Genomic DNA, 20,967 nt, shown 5'->3' with positions numbered 1-20,967 from the left:
TCTACAAAGATTGTTGTCTTGTGCTGTGGAATGAAATATCGCCTTTTCTTAAAAATAAGACATCAATGGAGGTACCGTCGTGGCTCAGGGGTTAACGAATCTGACTAGAACCATGGGGTCGCAGGTTCGACCCCTGGCCTTGCTCAGTGAGTTAAGGATTCGGCGTTACCGTGAGCTGCTTTGTAGGTCGCAGACAAGGCTTGGATCCCACGTTGCTGTGGCTCTGGTGTAGGCCAGTGGCTACAACTCTCATTTGACCCTGAGCTGGGAACCTCCATATGCTGTGGGAGCAGCCCTAGAAAAGATAAAAAGACAAAATAATAATAATAAGACATTATTTTTAAATGTCCTTATTTTTAAATTTCTATGGAGGAAATAGTGACGGACATGAGTTTCGCCTCCCCATCCCCATATCACTGGTCAGCTGTCTTTGTTCTCATATTAGTCTTTCAATACCCTTACCTAGGGCATGCCTAACACTCAAACAACTCCTTTCACTAAATGCCCTTTCTGTGTCTGTCCATATTCCCTCTATTTGCCCAGCTGATGCCTCTTTATGTAGCGACCAACCTGATCTCTGGTTTTCATCTCTTTCACATCACCAACATAAAGGGCTGGCTGGACAGATGCACCATAGAGTTTAGTCTACCACATCACACTAGGAAAGCAGAGTCTGAAAATTACTATGGTTATCATGGTGACACAACAGAGAATTCTGAGTCTACTGAAAGTTATGGCTTAGCAGGGAAGAGGAGCTCATTAGAGCATTTAGTGTCTCAGAGGATAGACCCCTTCTCCTAGAGCAAATGGAGTTTTATGGAAACAAAAGAATAATGGGACATGCTTTCCTTGACTGGGGCCATTGGGAGGGTAAATCCCAAAGTGGTAAGTAATGCCCTTCAAGGAGTTGTCCTAGTTACAACAGTGTCTCAGGAATACCTTCAACATGATACACTGTTGCCTGAAGAAAACAATGACTCCATAGACCAACCTTCACTGATGAGCATGCTCATGAAGCTGTCTTTATAGGGAGGGGAACAGGTTGCCCTGAAATTTCTTCCCCAATTCCTCATCATGCTAAGGGCCACATTTGAGGAATAACTTGTTAGAGGTGGTCTAAGTGGGGGAATAGGGAGCATGAGACATTTGAAAAATGGGATACATTAAAAACTAAATTGTACATTTTTACTATTAGTTAGAGTTAATTGTCTCTGCCTAACATCTCTAAATGTCAAGGCCAAGTTTAGCCCTGCAAAATATTGAAAATAATCTTTGAAGACCATTCAAACTATAACTCAGAAGGTAACCACCAAAACTCTGAAAACTTAACATAACTATTTAAAATTTCCAAAACATCCTTATGAATAATTTCCCTTGAGGTCTTGCCAAGAGATTTGCCATAATATAGAAAAAATAAAATACGACTATATCCAGTAACTGACTCGTTAGTGTACCAAAAAAACAGTATATGAAGAGTTTATGAATTAAGAAACATTTTAAAATTATGATACTGTTTCTAGCTAATATATGACATCAATAGAAAGAAAATCTGGGTTTGGAAATTGTATTACAATAAGATTACATTTTTTTAGTAAGTGGAGTTGACTTACAGTGTTGAACCAATTTCTGCTATATAGCAAAGTGACCCAGCCATACATATACATACATTCTTTTCCTCATATTATCTTCCATCATGTTCTGCCACAAGGGACTGGGTGTAGTTCCCTGTGCTACACAGTAGGACCTCATCACTTGCCCCTTAGAAATATAAGAGTTTGCTTCTACTAACCCCAAACTCCTAGTCCATCCCACTCCCCCCTCCCCCTTGGCAACCACAAGTCTGTTCTCCAAGTCTCTGAGTCCGTTTCACTTTTGTTGATACGTTCATTTGTGCTATATTTTAGATTGCATGTACAAGTGATATCATTTTAAAAATTGTGATTTTAAGAGAGCAATTGGGTATTTTGCTTTCTGTTTAAGAGAAGTACCAGAAAACAGTCTTTATGTGTCCTTGGTCCTGATTGTTGTACAAATTCAACAAGGAAAAGACATAAACATTTTCCACAGTGCTTAGTACATAATTACTCCATACATGTGAGCTACTATTACCATCACGGTGAATTTTAACTTGAACTGATATTTTAACAAACAATTCTGCTTTAATTCTCTGTTATGCTTTATTTCAGATACTTAAAATATTACACACACATAGAAAACCTACATTCCCACAACTCAGAATCATCAACTCTTACTTTTGTCATATTTATTTCCAGCATTTTCTGGCACCTAAAATATCACAGAGAAAATCAGTGTCCTTTCTATCACTCCCTGACCCAAAACCCAACCCAGAGGCAACTACTATTATGAGCTTGGCATGTATCATTCCAGCTCCGTTCAATGCATATCGAATATTATGCATGTAATAAATATTTAAATATTAATATAATTACATGGCTATATATTCAGAGTTTAAATTTTTCTATTGGGGGGAATTTAAACAGGGATCTGATACTAGCAGAAAAACCCAGCTATCAAAAGGTGGGAAATGTCTGACAACCCGGGCTAGAGCAGTTTGTATCAAGCACCAATATTCTTTTTTTTTTTTTTTTTTTTTTTGTCTTTTTGCCATTTCTTGGGCCGCTCCTGCGGCATATGGAGGTTCCCGGGCTAGGGGTCGAATTGGAGCTGTAGCTGCCAGCCTACGCCAGAGCCACAGCAACGCAGGATCTGAGCCGCGTCTGCGACCTACACCACAGCTCACGGCAACGCCGGAACCTTGACCCACTGAGCAAGGGCAGGGATCGAACCCGCAACCTCATGGTTCCTCGTCGGATTCCTTAACCACTGCGCCACGACGGGAACTCCAAGCACCAATATTCTTCATACTTTGGTCACTAGATTGTAGGAGAATATTTAGCTCCTGTTAATCCATTGGATGTTTTCTTCTGGACCCCAAAGGTTGACCAGCCACTGAGGGATGGGGCTGGTGGTGTGGCAGAGATCCAGAAAAGAGAGGTCTGAGAGGAAGAAACACATGACTGCATGCAGACGGGAGTCAGGGTACGACAAGATAATGATGAACAGGTTGCCTATAATGTCATCAAGTAGAACACCAAGATAACCAAAAAGAGTATTACTTCCAGATGAGGCCAATTAGAAAAACCCAGGAGAACAAAGTAGCCTCGAGGAGTTGCACCGATTTTTTTCCATTGTCACTCATTTCTTATTATCTGGGGAGAGAGTCCCAGAAAAACACTGATTGCTTCAATATAATACGATGTGAAAGTGACTACTAATTATTTTGATGACTACTTTTTTAATTCTAACAAAATTTTAACTATGAGTAGTTCATATTCATAGTATACAGGCATCACATATTTGGCCCCAGGAGTACATCTCACTTGAATTAATATCTCATTGTGCATACAGTCTAGGATAGCAGGGATCTATAATATAGGCTATTCATCATATTTTGCTGTTGATTTACTTTTACTTTTGTCTTATATTACCTTTTACATTTATTTATTTTGCTTCCTAAGTGTTCTATAATTAACAAAAATAGAGGCAGACAGGTCCATTGCAATTCCTCAGAGACAGAACAAAACTATGTCCTGACCCTCTTGTTAGAAGAAAATACGTCTCAGGAGAAGGGAGGCATGATAAAGATTCAGAACAAGGAGAAGAAAGGAAGTGAAACATATTCATATTCCTTCTTTTCGGGATGAGAAACATCCAAATATAGTATCATGTAATCAGCACAACCCTACACACTTGTGTGTGTGGAGAGAGGGCATTGCTGGGAAGGACATAATGCTCTCTCCGGAGACACAATCTTCCTGGCATCAGACACGGTCCTGACGACAATAAAAGCTTCTCAGTGCATAGCCTTAGAAGTGAGGGCTGGGGAGCTTTACATCCTCTGAACGTGGGGAGGTTAGAAGGAGAGCATGCAGACAAAATCAGGGAGTGGCTCCTCAAAAGCAAATACCATCTACTTTTTTTCCTCAAAAATGATGATTGAAGGTATGTGATATAACTGAGGTCTTAAGAGTGCTGTGGAAGATGGTGGATGAAAGCCTGAAAACGAATAGCCAGCATTCAAAGCATTATTCACTTCTGGACATTGTTTTAATCAGTTAGTTTCTCCCCTCTCTGAAGACCATAAAAATTTCCTCAGTTTGCCAGTATCTCTGTCATAAAGGATAAGTTGTGACTTATGCTGTAAGTTGTTCTAAATTAATTATTTCACAAGAATTAGATACAGCTCTTGTTGTTGGGTAATTGGAAATGCCTGTATCACCCTGTACATGTTACACACATCGAGTGCTAAAATAGTTTCTGCTGGGTTATATTAAGGCATCACTCAGCTAGATATTAGGTCCTCGATGAAATAACTACGGATAAATGGTGGAAAGCAATGGGAAATCATCTCTGCCATATTCAATGGCCAGTTTATTTAAATTGTACCTATGATTCAAGCATTTTAGAAATGACCATTTCAGAATAATGGAGACTAATATTTACTGAGTTTTTCTTATATTCCAGGCACTGCACTAAGCATTTCAGGTAAAACATCTAGTAATGTATCACATGATTTCCTCTGGCCGATAGGAACTAAAGAAACATTTCATCATGACAATAGAGACTAATAAGGGACTGAGTCAGTTAAGCAACAGTTATAGTTATGTGGAGCTGGCTCCAAATGAATCACTTCTGCTGGGTTATTTCCAAAGCAGAGCTGTAGACAAGGTACATGTCGTGGATCTTGGGCTGGGTAAGCTGGCACATGAAGAAAGCCATGAGCTATTGAAATGATCTTGTCTCTTTCCTCTATTTACTTTTTCATATATCCACCTATCACTGAAACTCCTTCTCAAGATTTAAACCTGCAGAATCTTGTCAATGTTCAACGGCCACTTGATCTTTCATCACATTGAGTAGGCATCTACAAACACGGTGTATCATTGGGCATGAAACTCCTATATCTTTAGATTAGTATCATGGTGCATTATTTGGTTGATGGCTGATTCTTAATATAGGTTATTTTTATAGACTGGCAATATTAGAGAATACTGCATATAGTGTCCAATGAGTTCGTTAACATGACATTTCTAAAGGGCAAGAGTTTCTGATGGTGATAAAGTGCATGTTAATTTCTTATTTTGTCTTTTGGTTTCTTTCTTTCTTTTTAGGGCTGCACCTACAGCATATGGAAGTTCCCAGGCCAGGGGTCAAATTGGAGCTGCAGCTGTCAACCTCCGTGACAGCCACCGCAAGGTAGGATTCAAGCCACATCTGCAACCTACACCACAGCTCACAGCAACGCTGGATCCTTGAGCCACTGAGCGAGGCCAGGGATCAACTCCATGTCCTCATGGGTATTAGTTGGGTTTGTTTTCTCGGTGCCACACTGGAATTCCAGGCACTCCTTAATTTCTTAGTTTGAATTCACAGTTGCCTCTACAATGTTGGCACATTAAAACCAAAGCAATTCAGCAAGAAAGAGGAAGGGCTTCATCATTCTTCCTTCACACCAACATGACAAATCAGAAACTTTAGCTCAAGAAAATATGTACCAGGTGAGAGACAGAGAATGTTCATGCCCAACTATACTGCCTGAGATGCTCCTTCCTGCATACCCCTGACACCTGCCTTCAGCCTCTCGCACCCTTTCTGTAGGCAATGATTAAAATTAACCATTCTTGGTGTGTACATAAAGCTGACCTCTACTACACCAATCTTAGGTCAACAGACAAAGGTCAAGATGGAGAGTAAATCCAGAAAACAGGAAGAGTACTGAAAAAAATCAGATTTTACCTGGTGTAGAATTATTCCAAGTGACAGGCAGGGAGGAGAGAACTGAACAATTTTGCTTGCATTCTCACCCCCAGGGAGACCTATATATTTATTTCTATATGATTTAATAATTATTTCTAGACAGAGTATCCGTCTTTGCCTTTTTAAATGTTTAGAAGCACTCAGAGATCTTCACTATCTTGGATGCCTTAGATTTTCAGCTGTCTCTGAAGTTTACCAGGTTTTAAAAAGTCCTTACCACTGGAAGTCTTTTTAATTCACCCTGTGGGTCTAAGACTATCACATGACTAAGAGCAGGCATCAGCCTTTGTGCACTCAGCCCGCACTGTGGGCCATCCACCAGTAGGTGTCTCTCATTCCCACAGCCCCTGACTCCAACGCACAACATGGACTTTTGCTGTCTACAGTCTAAATGGGAGCAAGATATTTAGGAAAAGAAATCTCCTTTTGTGGTTGGGATTTCCCCCTCAGGCCTGCCATCAGAGTCACTGAGGAAACTGCAATTTGTTTCGGATACACGAAGACAATGAGTAAGATACACATCTTTACACTTAAACAACAAAACAGATGACAACTCCTCATCCAGAATTTTCTATGCAACTGCATAGGCTATATTAAGAAGTCAGGATAGCAAGAAAATATTTTGGGGAATTCCAGTCGTGACTCAGCAGTTAACAAACCCAACTAGGATCCATGAGGATGCAGGTTCAATCCCTGGCCTCTCTCAAAGAGTTAAGGATCCAGCATTGCCAACAGCTGTGGTATAGGTCATGGATGCAGCTTGGATCTGGTGCTGCAAGGGTATGGCTATGGCTATGGTGCAGGCACAAAGCTACAACTCCAATTGGACCCCTAGCATGGGAACCTCCATATGTTGTGGGTGTGGCCATGAAAACCAAAAGAAAAAATAAAGAAAAGACAGAAAGAAAATATTTTGGATTAAAAAAAAAAAGATAAACGATTGTCTCTGTTTTCTTTGTCACGCCCTCAACTGACTTGTGGTGCCACATGGAAAGAAGAAAGATTAAATTGTATTCATTAATAGCAAAAAAGGGAAATGTTTCTAAATGCTTTAATATAAGTGTAAATGCATTATAATAGAATACCTGATGTGTGAGCACATTTTTCATCAGTCATAGACGCTAAGGGTCCCCGTAATCATATACTGTTTGTTATTTCATATTTAACAGAATTCTGAACCAGTCCGTTTATTTCTGTTCTTTTTTCCTTCTTTGTTGAATCCAGGACCTACAACAGAAACTGAAAAATACTTTGAAAATACACTGTGCTCAATAAATACTTGTGAATAAATGAGTAAAGAAAGCAAGTCAGTGGCTAAAGAATAGGAAAGAATTAGGTAGGTATGGGAGGACCTTTATTTGGTAGTATTTGGCAACTGGTAAAATGAAGGGATGAGAGAGAAAATTTTACTAAACTGTTTTCCATTTCATGCCTGCTTACTAGATTATTTACAACAAATCAACTAGGAGAGTGAACATGGAATAGGATTTGGTTTCAAGATGAGGGTAACTTCCAAATTTTGAGTTTTAGAAATGCAGAAAAGAAATCTATCTCTCTGACATGAGAGCTTGTTAAGAGTAAGAGAAAGGTTCAGATTTCTATGTGAAAGACTCTTGATGATGACCTTGCCTTCTTTTTTTCAGGCATGACCTTCAACTGTTCCTTGTGGCAGGACAACAGCATGTCTGTCAAACGCTTTGCCTTTGCCAGATTCTCTGAGGTCACTGAACAGTGTTTCCTTTTGTTTACCCTCATCTTGCTCATGTTCTTAGCATCACTGGCGGGCAATGCTCTCATAGCCACTGCCATCTGGACCAACCCGGTCCTCCACACCCCCATGTACTTCTTCCTGGCCAACCTGTCTCTCTTGGAGATCGGCTACACGTGCTCTGTCACACCCAAGATGCTGCAGAGCCTTGTGAGCGAGGCCCGAGGAATCTCTCGGGAGGGGTGTGCCACACAGATGTTTTTCTTCGCATTTTTTGGTATCAGTGAGTGCTGTCTTTTGGCCGCCATGGCTTTTGACCGCTATATGGCCATATGCTCCCCACTTCACTATGCAACACGAATGAGTCGTGGAGTGTGTGTCCATCTGGCAATGGTTTCTTGGGGAGTGGGATGCATGGTAGGCTTGGGCCAGACCAACTATATTTTCTCCCTGGACTTCTGTGGCCCCTGTGAAATAGACCACTTCTTCTGTGACCTCCCCCCATCCTGGCACTTGCCTGTGGGGATACCTCCCATAATGAGGCTGCAGTCTTTGCTGTGGCCATCCTTTGCATTTCCAGCCCATTTTTACTCATCATTGCTTCTTATGGCAGAATTCTAGCTGCCGTGCTCAGCATGCCCTCACCTGAGGGTCGCCGAAAAGCTCTTTCCACCTGTTCTTCCCACTTACTTGTAGTAACACTCTTCTATGGCTCAGCATCTGTCACCTACTTGAGACCCAAGGCTAGCCATTCACCAGGAATAGATAAACTCCTAGCCCTCTTCTATACCGTGGTGACATCCATGCTCAACCCCATCATCTATAGTTTACGGAACAAGGAAGTCAAGGCAGCTCTTAGGCGAACTCTAGGCAAGAAAAAAGTATTGGCTCATAGGTAGATACCAGAGGACCACACAAGTTGCCCTTTGAAAAAGATGTAGAGTCAACCTACGAGGAATGAGAGAGAGACAGAAAGAGAGAAAGGAAAGAAAGAAAGAAAGAAAGAAAGAAAGAAAGAAAGAAAGAAAGAAAGAAAGAAAGAAAGAAAGAAAGAAAGAAGGAGGGAGTTCCCGTCGTGGAGCAGTGGTTAACGAATCCGACTAGGAACCATGAGGTTGCGGGTTCGGTCCCTGCCCTTGCTCAGTGGCTTAATGATCCGGCGTTGCTATGAGCTCTGGTATAGGTTGCAGACATGGCTCGGATCCTGGGAAGCTGTGGCTCTGGCGTAGGCCAGTGGCTACAGCTCCGATTTGACCCCTAGCCTGGGAACCTCCATATGCCGAGGGAGCGACCCAAGAAATAGCAACAACAACAACAACAAAAAGCAAAAAGACAAAAAAAAAAAAAAAGAAAAAAAAAGGAAGGAATTAAGACGGGGAGCGGAAGGAAAGAAGGAAGGAAGGAGGGAAAGAAGAAAGAAGGGAAGAACTGTACTTGTCAATCTGTTTTGTAAGAACCTTCTTGAATAACAGTGATTGTTATTTTGGAGATACCTCTGTACTCACAGTTAAAGTTCTCATTACCAAATTCCGGAAGGAAGTTGGCTACCAAAGTATTTTAATAGATGAGTCCAACACTAGACAGGTTTCCCAAAATGTTCCCATTTAGGCTAAAGTATAGGCTAAAAGCACAAATTGCCAGATTATATCTCAGAAGCCTAACAAGTTCTCACTCTAAACTCTTCGGTATTTTCTAGCCCCTGAGGGGTCTGTATGACTTCTGCGGTGGTCACTGGGGTACTGCTTCCACATATGTGTCCCCCACATGGCTCTTTATGCCCTATTAGCTCTGTAATGTACATTACTTCCTTCCATAAAAATGTTTCAAAATTCTTCAATCTTAATTATTGGTACACAACATAGAGTTAAATAGTTCCTTTTTGAGTTGTGTGTACTATAAAAATATGTAAACATCCAAAAAAAAGAAAATTATTAAGAATTTAAAAGTAATCCAAAAGGTCCCTGGTTCATCCCAGGTTTGGGCACCTAAAAAAACAAAAAAACACATCAGAAATATCTGTTGCAGACTATTAAAAGAAAATTAGGGGAAATTTTCACCAAGATTCCTCATGGTGAAAATGTTTTTCAAAAGAAGGAGAACTCCTATTTAAATTCAAGGATGGAAGAAGAAAACTGAACTAACACTAAATAATATAAATAATTTTAAACATTTTCAGGTACAGATTTACATAGGTACAGATGAATCCTGACCAAATACACTTGGAAATCATGCGAAAACTTGCTCTTAAGATAAATGGACATCGTTATAACACAGTCTAGTCGCTTGAGGCATCTATAGGAACATTACCTTGGCTTTGAACGTTTCGTTCTCAGGGAGGTGCTGTGATCTATGAGAGATTCTCAGCTACCCACATAGCAGTGGGTATAGGACAAGAAATGGAGAACTGTGACAGCTACCGTGACAACCTACAGCATAGGATGAATGAGTTCTGGGGATCTAATACACAGCATGGTGACGGTAGTTAATAACACTGAATTATGTACTTGAAGTTTGCTAACAGAACGGATCTTAACTCTTCTGACCACACACATACACAAAAGATACCATGTGAGCAATGAACTTAACTCGATCGTGGTGGTCATCTCACAGTGGATACATACATCAAGGGATATATATTTGATATATGTATCATCACATTATACACCTTAAGTCTTCATAATTTTATTTGTCAATTTCATCTCAATAAAGCTGGAAAAGAAAAAGAAGATGTGATAATTCTACAGCCAGGGGATAGTAGTGATGGTTACTAATGACCAAGCTGTCTGTTTTGCCAGATATGCCCATTTCAGCAAAAGCTGTCTGATTCACTGAAGACCGAAACTTAATACATTGTGGTTTGTATTTAGATCTATGTGCCATTAATAAAGGATAAAAATAATCTGAACATGCAAAAAATAACTAACAATTATGCTACAGAAATAGGCAGGAATTATCTGCATGCATTAGAGATTATTATTTATAAATATGTTGATTAATCAAGAAAAATGAATGATTTTTAAAAATTAAAGCAAGTTGGGAGTTCCAGTCGTGGCTCAGCAGTAACGAACCCCACTGGTGTCCATGAGGATGGAGGTTCGATCCTTGGCCTCACTCGATGGGTTAAGGATCCAGCATTGCCATGGGCTGTGGGGTGGGTCACAGACACAGCTAAGATAGCCCAGTGCTGTGGCTGTGGCATAAGCCAGCAGCTGGGACTCCAATTCAATTCCTAGCCTGGGAAATTCCATATGCCCCAAGTCTGGCCCTAACAGCAACAAAGAAAAAAAGAAAGTTAATAAAGATTAGATTTTACAGCACAATCCTTTTTGTTTCCCTTTCTAATTTTGATAAATTTTATAGTCTTCAAAAGATCCAAAACCGGACAATTGCGTGTAAAATAGTAAGATTAAAACATTTCTCCACATCCTATACAAAAACAAACTCCAGATAGATTAAAGACCTTAATGTAAGTCCTGAAACCATAAGACTCTAGAAGAGAACATAGGCAGAACATTCTAATGACATAAATCATAGCAATTCTTTTTGGATCCACATGCTAAGGCAAAAGGAATAAAACCAAAAACACACAAATAGGACTAATTAACCTTAAAAGCTTTTGCATAGCAAAGAAAATGATCTACAAAAAAAAGACCACCTCCTGAATAGAAGACAATACTCAAGCCTATATGACACAATGGATAAGGGGCTAAGAGCCAAAATATATAAAAAGCTCATACAACTCAATATCAAAAAAACAAACAATCCAGAAATGGGTGGAAGATCCGAAAAGACATTGTTCCAAAGAAGACATATACGTGGCTATCGGGCACATCGAAAGATGTTCAGCATCACTAATTATTAGGTAAATGTAAAACAAAACTACAATGAGATATCACCTCATATCTACTAGAATGTTAATAATCAAAAACCACACAAATAACACATATTGGTGAGGATATGGAGAAAAGGAAACCCTTGTCCTTTCTTGGTAGAAATGTAAATTGGTGCAGCCATTATGGAAAACATTACGGAGATTTCTCAAAAAACCAAAAATAGAACGACCACATGATCCAGCAATTCCATTTCTGGGTAGATACCTAAAGAAAACAAAGACATGAATTTGAAAAGATACAGGCACCCTAATGTTCAGAGCAGCATTATTAATAATAGCCGAGATATGGGTGCCCACTTAGTGTGCATCAACACTTGAACGGATAAAGGAGATAAAGAAGACATATTGATGTGACATATTTACAAACACTCCACGCTATCATTTATATATGGAATCTAAAAAATAAAAAAAATGAACGTATTTAAGAAAACAAAAACAGATTCACAAATGCAGAGAACAAACTAGTGGTTCCCAATGCAAAGAGGGAAGAGGGGAGGGGCAAGATAGGGGTATGAGATTAATAGATACAAACTACTACCTATAAAATAGATAAGAAACCCAGGTTTTATTGTCTAACTCAGAGAATTATAGTCATTATCTTGCAACAATTTTAATAGCATATAAGGTATAAAAGTAGTGAATCACTATGCTGTACACCTGAAACTTCTATAATATTCTGAGACATCTGTACTCCAAAAAATTAATAAATAAAGCAAAAAGAGAGAGCACTAACAGTTTTGTGGATATCAGAAAATATAGACATAAAGACAAGAATTGTTATTACAGTCAAAAAAATTTTATAATGTTACATTTGATCTATCCATCCAGAAGATATGGATAGATATGGCATCTAATAAAAGACTGCCAAAATACATACCATGAAAAGTAACAGAACTAACTGGAGAAATAGATAACTCCACAATAACTGTTGAACCTCAATGCCCCACTTAAAACAATGGATAGAACAATTAGACAGACTATCAGCAAGGAAAGAGAGATGTGAACAATATAAACAAAATAAAACTAACAGACATCTACAGAACACTTCACCCAACAAAAGCAGAATATACATATTTCTCATTGCATATGGAATATTCTACAGAATTGATCATTGGTCAGGCCATGAAACAAGTTACAATAAATTTAAAATGACTGAAAGTGGAGTTCCCACAGTAGCTCAGTGGTAACAAACTCGACTACTATCCATGAGGATGAGGGTTCGATCCTTGGCCCCGCTCAGTGGGTTAAGGATCCGGTGTTGCTGTGAGCTGTGCTGTAGGTTGGGTAGGCCTGGCAGCTGCAGCTTCAATTCTATCCCTAGACTGGGAACTCCCATATGCCATAGGTGCAGCCCCCCCAAAAAAGGTAAAATGACTGAAAGTATGTCCTCTAAACAAAACAGAATGAGATACAATGGATAACAAAAATGTTGAGAAACATGAGTACAGAGAAATTAGACAATGCACTTCCAAATAATAAATGTCTCAGAAGAAATTACAAGGAAATTACCAACTAATTTGGGAATAATAAAAACAGAAACAAAACATACCAAAACATATAGAAGGCAGCAAAAGCATATCAGAGATTTGTAAAAATATGTATCTTTTTTAAATTATTGATTTGACAATTTCTGTGCCATCGAAAATGTGTGTGCATGTATGTCTATAAAAATCATGTCTATAATAATAATTTCACTAGAATTTTTGAGCTACTATTGTCATAAAATTTACATCTTTCAGAGAGAGAATTGGAAAGTAAAATAACTTAGAAACTACTCTTTTGATGAAACTTAAAAGATTATGCTATAGAGAAACTGGGAAGTAAATTCATTTTGGGTATCCGTTCTTAGAAGGGATCTTTAAGCTCAAAACTGAAAGACAGGAAGGAGCTGGCCAGGATGAAATCAGGGAAAGAGCATTTTATTTATTTATTTTTATTTATTTATGTATTTGCCTTTTTGCCATTTCTTCGGCCGCTCCCACGGCATATGGAGGTTCCCAGGCTAGGGGTCCAATCAGAGCTGTAGCCACCAGCCTACACCAGAGCCACAGCAACATGGATCCGAGCCGCGTCTGGGACCTACACCACAGTGCACAGCAACTGGTGTTAACAGTGCTGGTTCCTTAACCCACTGAGCAAGGGCAGGGATGGAACCCACAACCTCATGGTTCCTAGTCGGATTCATTAACCACCGAGCCATGACGGGAACTCCAAGAGCATTTGAGGCAGGAGAAATGGTGATTTCAAAAGTTCTGAAGCATGGGAGCTCCCATTATGGTGCAGCCAAAATGAATCTGACTAGGAACCATGGGGTTGCGGGTTCACTCCCTGGCCTCGCTCAGTGGGTTAAGGATCCGGCACTGCTGTGAGCTGTGGTGTGGGTCACAGACATGGGTCAGGTCTGGCGTTGCTGTCGCTGTGGCATAGGCCAGCAGCTATAGCTTCAATTTGACCCCTAGCCTGGGAACATCCATATGCCGCGGGTGCAGCCATATAAAGACAAAAAAAAAAAAGGTTGTGAAGCATGGAATGATCTTGGTCCATCTGTAAAAGGAGAGTTATATCAGCTATAATCCCAGCATAAAGTAGTTGGCACGCTCCACCTGAGAAAATGAGGGAAGTTGAAAAAAGGAAGTATCAACAAAGGCATGAGAAGGATTTAGAACCCCAACAAGGGGCATCTATATGTGTACTGTACATGTACTACCCTGGAACTAGCCACAATGGACGTCTGTCACACACCCAAGGCCTGAAGCAACAAAGTGGGGAAGTGGTACTGGAAACCAGAAAAAAAGAAACCATGATACACAGCTATCTCCAAGAGCTATGACTTTTGCTTGAGCAATATAGGCCATCTCATGTGTCCCAGCTGAGAGGGAGCCAAGGGAAAATAAACCAAACTAGCTGTTCTCTCTTTCTCTAATCCTCAACTGGTGACCCCCATTGACTATAATGGAAGCTATATATCAAGGACACCTTTTGATTCAGACTCTTGAGTAGAGCATAGAGTACAACATACACAGTGGGATAAAGAGTGGATCTGGGTGAGGGATGAAAGAGAATGAAATATACCCATCACACTTGTAAAGTGAAACAATACACACCCACATGATACTAGTGGTTTCCTTTACAGAAAGGACAGTGAGATTATGGGCCATGGGGAGAGGCTGTTTAAAGGGAGATGTATCTATTTGTACATGTTATTCAGTACATTTGAACTTGCTTTTCAAAGTAATGTACTCATGGATTATGTGGATAACTTTTAAATCTTAATGTTGGTACACAAATCAGACTACTATTATGTGGGATGTTATGTGTTTGTGTGTGTGTGAGAGAGAGAAAAGACGGGCTCTTAGTCTTGATATTAGGAAATTATTAAATATTTTAAGGATTTTTACTGTCATTTTATTCTTCCTCACTGGAAAGACCACTTATGGTTCTTTCTTCTCTCTTCAACTCATTTTTGTGTCCCCTTATTTATTGTTTAAGGCCAGAAATATTATACCTTATTTGAGAATTCTACAAATGAACAATGTAAGATATTCAAGAAATTCACATGAAATTCTCCACAACCTTCAAACTAGCTTTGGTCTAACTTAACTCTATTTAAAATTGTGGCCCAACAACTACTAGAAAGAGCAATTAAGAAAGCAACCCCATATACCACTGCACCTAAAAGAATAAAATACTTAGAAATACATTTAAGCAAGGAGGTGAAAAACAAGTTCACTGAAAACTGTAAAATACTGATGAGGAGTTCCCATTGTGGCTCAGCAGAAACAAATCTGACTAGTATCCACGAGGATGCAGGTTCAATCCCTGGCCTCGCTCCCATGGGTTAAGGATCCTGCATTGCCATGACCTGTGATGTAGGTCACAGATGCTGCTCAGATTTGGCATTGGTGTGGCTGGGGCATACGCCAGCGGGTACAGCTTCAACTCGATCCCTAGCCTAGGAACCTCCATGTGCTGCTGGTGTGGCCTGAAAAAATAAAATAAATAAAAGACACTGAAGAAAGAAACTGAAGAACACACAAATAAATGCAAGTATATTCTACACTCATGAACTGGAAGAATTAATTTAAATGTCCAGAGATTCTAGAGAAGGATAAAGATGTCGAAGGGGTAAGACATTGCACTCACCTTCGCCGAAAAACACATCAAAAAAACGTATCTACATGTAGAACAGTTCACAAAGACCATCTACTGAATGCTAGCAGAAAAACTTAAACCTCCAAAAAGGGCAGGAAACCCTCCACATAACTGGGTAGAAAAAAGCAGGAGGAGAGAGAGAGAGACAGAAGGAATCAGGACAGGAATAGCACTCCTGAGAGGTAGCTGTGGAAGAGAAAAGGAACCCACACCCTGGGAGGCCACCTTATTGACAGGGAGATCAGCAGAGCCGAGGAACTTCAAAGTCTCTGAGAAAAGCAGAGCAACTGGACTAAGGAGGGCAAAACAGAGTGAGAGCCACACAGACCATCTGCACCAGTGCCCCAGATGGCACAGCCCGAGACGCTCGGGCGGAGGCTGGTCACTGAGACTCAGGCTCCAGAGTTCAGTTTGAGGGAGACGACTAGGGTTGGGTGGATGGAGACAGCCTGAAGGGCTAGGGAGTGGTGCACCACAGGACAGGACGGGGAGCCGAAAACCACAGGCTGAGGAGCCGAACCTGGGAGGAAACCTAGGATGGAGGAAACCACAATTGGAAAGCAGTCACCTGAATAAGCCTGCACATAGTTCTAAAAACCAAAACAACACAAAAAAGCTACTGTAAAAGCACTGATAAACACAAGGAACAGCAAAAAGATATATATGAAGATGTTAAAAAAAAGAAAACAGGACTACACAATCATAGAATGTGGGGAAGGAAAGTAAGAAAAAATAGATTTTTTTTTCACAATGTGTTTGAGCCTATATGACTATCAGGCTAAAGCAAACAGATGCGGGAAGGGGTTAACATACTTTAAAAATAGGGCAGCCACAAATCAAAACCAAACATCACATTCACAAAAACTAAAAAGAAAAGTACTCGGGCAAAAAATAAGCAGAAATCATCCAACCAAAAAAAGAAAGGAAGAAAGGAGAAACATAGAATCAACTGGAAAACAAGGATTAAAATGGCAACAAATATATATCTATCAATAATTACCTTAAATGTCAGTGGACTTAATGCTCCCATCCAAAGACACAGGGTGGCAGATTGGATACAAAAGCAAAACCTTCAATCTGCTGTCTACAAGAGACTCACCTTAGGGCAAAGGACACAGAGAGACTGAAAGTGAGAGGATGGAAAAAGATTTTTCATGCCAATGGACAAGACAGGAAAGCAGCAGTTGCAATCCTCGTGTCAGACAAAATAGACTTTAAAACGAAGGCCATGAAGAAAGACAAAGAAGGACACTACTTAATGGGAAAAGGATCCATTCAAGAAGAGGATATTACAATCATCAATATAGATGCCCCTAATATAGGAGCACCCAGATACCTACAACAAATACTAGTAGACAAAGAGGAGAAGTCGATGGGAATACAGTATTTGTAGGAGACATTAACACTCCACCCACACCAATGGACAGATCCTCTAGACAGAAAATCAATAAGGCGACAGAGATCCTAAATGACACAACAGAAAAATTAGACCTAATTGACATTTTCAGGACATTACATCCAAAAAAATCACAATATACATTCTTCTCAAGTGCACATGGAACATTCTCAATGAAGGACCACATACTGGGGCACAAAGCTAACCTCGACAAATTTAAGAGTACAGAAATTATTTCAAGTATCTTCTCTGACCACAATGGCACGAAAGCACACATCAAGCACATGAAAAGAAGAGAGAAAAAACTAACTATATGGAGACTAAACAACATGCTACTAAAAAACCAATGGGTCAAGGAGGAAATCAAGAAGAAATTAGAAAATACGCTGAGACAAATGATAATGAAGACACAACCACTCAAAATCCCTGGGATGCTGCAACAGCAGTGCTCAGAAGGAAATTCATAGCAATACAGGCCTTCCTCAAAAAGAAAAATCTCAAATTAACAACTTCACCCATCACCTAAATGAATGAGAAAAAGAAGAACGAAAGAAACCTAGTCATCAGAAGAAAGGAAATCATAAAGATCAGAGAGGAAATCAGTGAAATAGAGTTTTTTTTAAAATTTAAAAAAATCAATAAAACCAAGAGCTGTACTTTGAAAAGGTAAACAAAATTGACAAACCTCTGACCAGACTCACCAAGAGAAGGAGAGAAAAAACCCAAATAAACAAAATAAGAAATGAAAAAGGAGACATCACAACGGATACGGCAGAAATACAAAAAACCCTAAGAGAAGACTCCGAACAATTGAATGCCAACAAATTTGACAACCTAGAAGAAATGGACAACTTTCTCAAGACTTACAGGCTGCCAAAACTGAATCAAGAAGAAACAGATCAAGTGAACAAAGCCATCACTAGAAAGGAAATTGAATATGTCGTAAAACACACTCCCTACAGATAAAAGTCCAGGACCAGATGGCTTCACAGGCGAATTCTACCAAACATACAAAGAGGAACTTATACACATCCTCCTTAAGCTTTTCCAAAATGTTGAAGAAGGAACACTCCCAAACACATTCTATGACACCTCAATCATCTTAATTCCAAAACGAGACAAAGATACCAAAAAAGAAACTAGAGGCCAATATCTTTGATGACTATAGACTCCAAAATTCTCAACCAAATCTTAGCCAACCCAATCCAATAACATTTTAAAAAGATCATGGGAGTTCCCGTCATGGCTCAGTGGTTAACAAATCCGACGAGGAACCATGAGGTTGCAGGTTCGATCCCTAGCCTCGCTTAGTGGGTTGAGGATCCGGCGTTGCCATGAGCTGTGGTGTAGGTCACAGACGCGGCTTGGATCCCACATAGGGGGCATAGGCTGGCAGCTACAGACCCGATTAAACCCCTAGCCTGGGAACCTCCCTATGCCACGGGAGCGGCCCTAGGAAAGGCATAAAGACAAAAAAATAAAAATAAAAAATAAAAAATAAAAAATAAATTAAAAAGATCATATACCATGACCAGGTGGGATTCTTCCCAGGTGCACAAGGGTGGTTCATCATATGCAAATCAATCAACGTCATATACCACATTAACAAAAGAAAAGTCAAAAACCACATGATCATTTCAATAGATGCAGAGAAAGCATTTGACAAAGCCCAACATCCATTCATGATCAAGACCCTCACCAAAGTGGGTATAGAGGGAACATACTAGAAGCCATTTATGACAAACCCACTGCAAATATATTACTCAGTGGAGAAAAGCTGAAAGCCTTCCCACTAAAATCTGGAACGAGACAAGGATGCCCACTCTCACCACCGCTATTTATTCAACATAGTATTGGAAGTCCTAGCCACAGCAATCAGAAAAACAAAAGAAACAAAAGGTATCCAAATTGGAAGAGAAGAGGTGAAATGGTCACTATATGCAGATGACATGATACTATACACAGAAAACCCTAAGGACTCAACCCTAAAACTACTCTAACTGATCAACAAATTCAGCAAAGTAGCAGAATATAAGATTAACATTCAGAAACTAGTCGCATTTCTGTACATCAACAATGAAATATTAGAAAAGGAATACAAAAATACAATACCTTTTAAAATTGCACCCCAATAAATCAAATACCTGGGAAGAAACCTGACCAACGAGGCAAAAGCTTACCTCGTGAGAACTATAAAACATTAATCAAGGCAATTAGAGAGGAGTCAAAGAAATAGAAAGATAGTCCATGCTCCTGAGTTGGAAAAACTAATATTGTAAGAATGGCCATACTACCCAGAGCAATCGACAGGTTCAATGCAATCCCTATCAAATTACCCATGGCATTTCCACAGAACTAGAACAAACTATCCAAACGTTTATATGGAACCACAAAAGACCCAGAATTGCCCAAGCAATCCTGAGGAACGAAAACCAAGCAGGAGGCATCGCTCTCCCAGACTTCAGGCAACATTACAAGCCACAGTCATCAAGACGGTGTGGTACTGGTACCACAACAGACAGGCAGACCAATGGAGCAGAATAGAGAACCCAGAAATAAACCCAGACACCTACGGTCAATTAATCCTTGACAAAGGAGGCAAGAAGATAAAATGGGAACAAGACAGCCTTTTCAGCAAGCATTGCTGGGAAACCTGGACAGCTGCATGCAAATCAGCCAAACTGGAACACACCCTCACACCACACACAAAAATACACCCAAAATGGCTTGAAGACTTAAATATAAGACAAGACACCATCAACTCCTAGAAGAGAACATACACAAAACATTCTCTGATATCAACCTTCCAAATGTTTTCTCAGGGCAGTCTCCCAAAGCATCAGAAATAAAAGCCAAAATAAACCAATGGAACCTAATCAAAATGACAAGCTTTTGCACAGCAAAGGAAACCATAAAAAAAAGGCAACTTACAGAATGGGAGAAAATAGTGTCAAATGATGCAACTGACAAGGGCTTAATCTCCAAAATGTACAAACAACTTATACAACTCAACAGCAAAAAAGCCAACAACCCAATGGAAAAACGGGCAAAAGACCTAAATACACATTTCTCCAAAGAAGATATACAGACGGCCAACAGGCACATGAAAACATGCTCAACATCACTGATTATGAGAGAAGTGCAAATCAAAACTACTGTGAGATATCACCTCACGCCTGTCAGAATGGCCATCATCAATAAGTCCACAAATAGCAAATGCTGGACAGGGTGTGGAGAAAAAGAGAACCCTCCTGCACTGTTGGCAAGAAATGTAAGCTGGTACAACCACTATGGAGAACGGTATGGAGGTACCTTAGAAAACTATACATACAACTATCATATGACCCCGCAGTCCCACTCTTGGGCATAGACCTGGACAAACTTTCCTTGAAAAAGACACATGCCCTGCATGTTCACTGCAGCACTAGTCACAATAGCCAAGACATGGAAACAACCCAAATGTCCATTGACAGATGATTGGATTAGAAAGATGTGGTATAGATACACAACGGACTACTACTCAGCCATAAAAAAGAACAAAATGAGGCCATTTGCAGCAACATGGATGGAACTAGAGACTCTCATACCAAGTGAAGTTAAGTCACAAAGAGAAAGACAAATACCATATGATGTCACTTACACCTGGAATCTAACATACGGCACAAATGAACTTTTCCACGGAAAAGAATATCATGGACTTGGAGAACAGACTTGTGCTTGCCGGGGGGGGGGACAGGGAGGGAGTAGGAGGGACTGGGAATTGGGGGTTAATAGATGCAAACGATAGCCTTTGGAATGGATAAGCAATGGGATCCTGCTGTATAGCACTGGGGACTATGTCTGGGCACTTGGGATGAAGCATGATAATGTGAGAAAAAAGAATGGATACATGTAAGTGTGACTGGGTCACCTTGCTGTGCAGCAGAAAAGTGACAGAACACTGTGAATCAGCCCTAGTGGAAAAAATAGCAATCATTATAA

The 20,967-nt window shown here is 40.0% G+C and overlaps 1 pseudogene; it reads left to right on the top strand.

The window, feature by feature from the left end:
• The first annotated feature begins 7,483 nt into the window (after window positions 1-7,483).
• On the top strand, window positions 7,484-8,445 carry LOC110255207 (olfactory receptor 10C1-like; annotated as a pseudogene).
• The last annotated feature ends 12,522 nt before the right edge of the window (window positions 8,446-20,967 follow it).

Source organism: Sus scrofa, chromosome 7 (genome assembly GCF_054392235.1).
Source record: "Sus scrofa isolate SSC_HxYL_T2T_F1_AM1 chromosome 7, Sscrofa_HxYL_maternal_Yorkshire_Landrace_v2.0, whole genome shotgun sequence".
Classification (NCBI taxonomy): Eukaryota; Metazoa; Chordata; class Mammalia; order Artiodactyla; family Suidae; genus Sus; species Sus scrofa.
The sequence above is the reverse complement of the archived record's forward strand: the minus strand, read 5'-3'. Positions and strand labels throughout refer to the sequence as shown.